This window comes from Salvelinus fontinalis, chromosome 6 (assembly GCF_029448725.1).
Source record: "Salvelinus fontinalis isolate EN_2023a chromosome 6, ASM2944872v1, whole genome shotgun sequence".
Lineage (NCBI taxonomy): Eukaryota > Metazoa > Chordata > Actinopteri > Salmoniformes > Salmonidae > Salvelinus > Salvelinus fontinalis.
Window position 1 is genome coordinate 15264291 of NC_074670.1, and position 3212 is coordinate 15267502.

Here is a 3212-nt window from a genome sequence, read left to right on the forward strand (position 1 = left end):
GAGTGAGTGAGTGTATGTGTGTTGGAGTGACAGTGTGTGTTTGTAGGGCCCTGTGAGTGTGCATAAAGACAGTGCAAAAATAAATGCTCAATAAAGATACAAGGTTAACTCAGATAGTCCATGTAGCTATTTTGTTATCTATTTATCGGTTATTTTTCCTTGGGGATAGAAGCTGTTCAGGAGCCTGTTGGTGTCAGACTTGATGCATCGGTACCTCTTGCAGTGCGGAAGCAGAGAGAATAGTCTATGGCTTGGGAGGCTGGAGTCTTTAATGATTTTCCAGGCCTTCCTTCCACACCTGATATAGATGTCCTGGATGGCAGGAAGCTCGGCCCCAGTAATGTACTGGGCTGTCCGCACCACCCACTAGAGAGATTAAAGTAGATGTCACACGTCAAAATTTGATGGATGACCCTATGTGAACCTATGTGACCGCTATGTGAACCCTATGTCCTGTTGTAGGAGGCCTGCACATATTTGGGCTGCCGGTCAGGACATCCTGGCAGGGGTGGGGGTCTTTGGGTAAGTGTCGAGCTGTCAATGTCGTAAATCTAAAAGGATCATGATTTATGACCCTATGTAGTGATTGATGACCCAATGGCGTGTAGAAGGGGGGCATGCAAATATTTGGGCTTCAGGTCAGGACATCCTGATGGTTAGGGGGGTCTTTGGGTAAGTAAGTGACCAGGTGTCATGTCAACCTGTTCCTGGATATCTAGTGTTGGGGGTTGTTAATGAACATTTCAAAGAGGCTGGCTTTGCAGAAGCCTTATAAAGCCCCAGAACAATTCCTGTTTAAGACTGTACAAGATAAACCCCCTGAATATTAAACAAAAATGACACATATGCCAATTTATGGTATGTTATGCTCGGCTTGTCATGAACCCAGTGACCAAAGCATTGAGGAAGTTCTGTGTGAAGCTCCAGAATGTTTTAAAGGATTTTTGGGTACGAGTGAGGGCCACATGTCTTACATATTCCAGCCGGAGGATTCTACGGTAAAGATCTTCAACGCCAGTGGCCCCAAACCCGTTTATCAGGCAAAACCTGGGAGTTTTTCTACTGCTCTGGGTATGAGAGAATGGCTAAAGATCAGGCTTGCGCTCTGTAAAATTGAACAGGTCCTGAGTGGTACACCTGTGCCTGGCTATGCATTGGAAGAACAGGTCCTCGGGGGCAGGGATCTCAAGGCTCTAAGAATTGCTTCAATGGACTATAGCCCTGACAACAAAGTGACAATTTTAGCCTGTGAAGTTTATGATGCGTGTAATGCTACAAAGTCTGTCAATTCTCCAGTAGCATCCAGAGCATGCAAAGATGTCAACTTTTTTATTCCTGTGTTTAGTTTTAAATGGGTGGATTATCCAATTTTCATAACACTTATGAATAAGCTGGACATTCTCTTCAAAAATCGCGAACAGTTAAGGCGCAGGCCTCGGCTGTCCTTGAGACATAGCCAGGACCAAAAGGCCCGACGTAGGATCTACCCCTGGAGTGAAAACTTACCAAGTGTTGATGAACCTTGCAAGAGATCCCGGCATTTTGATGACCAACTGGACACTGACAATGGGGGGTGGTTGCATCAGATCCCTGGATCTGTAAGAAAGGCTTCGTAAAATACCTTAATAATGTAAGGCTATAAAATGTATGTACTAAATATTTTGAATGAAATAAATGGTTTTAAAAGCAGAATCTCACCATGTCATGAACTCGTTAGTTTGTTCCCTCTTAGCGCAGTCTGTCCCTCAGGGAAAAACATTTCTAGGTGGGCTTAAACAAATCTACAGTGAAACACAAGTGTACATTTTACACATATGTTTATTGACTTTTAAAAAGACCCCAGTAACATGACAGATATACTGGAGATGCATGCTACACAAATCTGCTAGTGGATATTCAATGTACAACAATAGTCTTAGGTAACAAGCAATACGTGTTAAATATGAGCCACAGTCAATCATGACAGCCTCTTTAGGAAAGGCCTTTACTTATGACTTAAACAGATTATTTTTCTACCCATCTTATTCATTAAAGCTGGGGGCATACCCCCAGGATTTACATGCCGGACGGATTAGCTACCCCTGTAGGGAAAAACTTACGGAGCTTTTAGGGAGTGTGCAAGCGTTTTAGCGATCGGATAATGGTCAGGGCTAACCAGACCTCTGGATCTGTAAGAAAGGCCTCGTAAAAGACCTTAATAATGTAAGGCTATAAACTGTATGTACTAAATATTTTGAATGAAATAAATGGTTTTAAAAGCAGAATCTTACTATGTCAGGAACTCTTTAGTTTGGTCACTCTTAGCGCAGTATGAGAAAAGAAAAAAACTTGCGGAATGCGCGCGTGTGTGTGCGTGCGTGTGCTGTAGTGGATGTGTGTGTGTTTCAAAAAACAGAGAAAAAAGGGTCGGTGTGTGTTCAAAAATGCCCATGCATCTGCGCTCAAGGCTCTCTCGCTCATTCAGCCCAGCGATGTCGAGACCTCCCCACCCCAGCATCTAGATGCTAGCCCCCCGGAGATTTTAGAATATCAAAAGGTACCTAATGTTTAGACACCCCCAATACCATATGTTTGAACCAAATGCCAGGTGTTTGAACCAAATACCTTAGGCTTCAAAGATAACTTTGAGGCGGTTTTAGCGCGAAAAAATACGACACCACTCGTGTTAGACGGGTACAAAAGCTATGCAAAACAGGTCCCGCTGTTAGACCCGTTTTTAGCGCCGCTACAAATTTACCCTACAGCATCCCCCAGGAATAGTTATCGGACGGACCCCGTTAAAAAGATAATCTGGGAAAAACCTCCTCATGGATATTTCTGAAGGTTAGTTCTTGAAATAAATATTTACATATGCTATATATTAGATTTGTTTGTTCTGGGGAATTGTTTGAAAACGTTGTATGTTATAGAAATATTAAACAGGCCTTAGGGCCCAGATTCTTAACGTATAACATGTCAATATTAGCTAAAATGATTATAGCTTTAATATTATCTAATGTTTTTTTAGATTCTCAAACCTTCACGCAGATTCTCCGAGATATAACTGAGCTCGAACCGGCCGTAGGGTCTCCGGAACAAATTGCTTGCATCCCAACGCTGACCCTGAATTGTAGTAAGTAAGATCCAACAATTCCGTAAGAATATTTATACCTTAAAAACAAAAAGTGTCGGCATCTTATATTAAAAGTTATTTTATGTGTTTACAGCGGAAA

At 42.3% G+C, this 3212-nt stretch overlaps 1 long non-coding RNA gene across 1 annotated transcript; it reads right to left on the minus strand.

Annotated features, from left to right (window-relative positions):
* Positions 1–1120: 1120 nt before the first annotated feature.
* Positions 1121–2719, minus strand: LOC129857137 (uncharacterized). Its single transcript, XR_008759876.1, has 4 exons — positions 2271–2719; positions 2100–2168; positions 1699–1781; positions 1121–1596 (listed from the first exon to the last, which is right to left on the minus strand). It is a non-coding gene; the product is annotated as an uncharacterized LOC129857137 (long non-coding RNA).
* Positions 2720–3212: the final 493 nt, after the last annotated feature.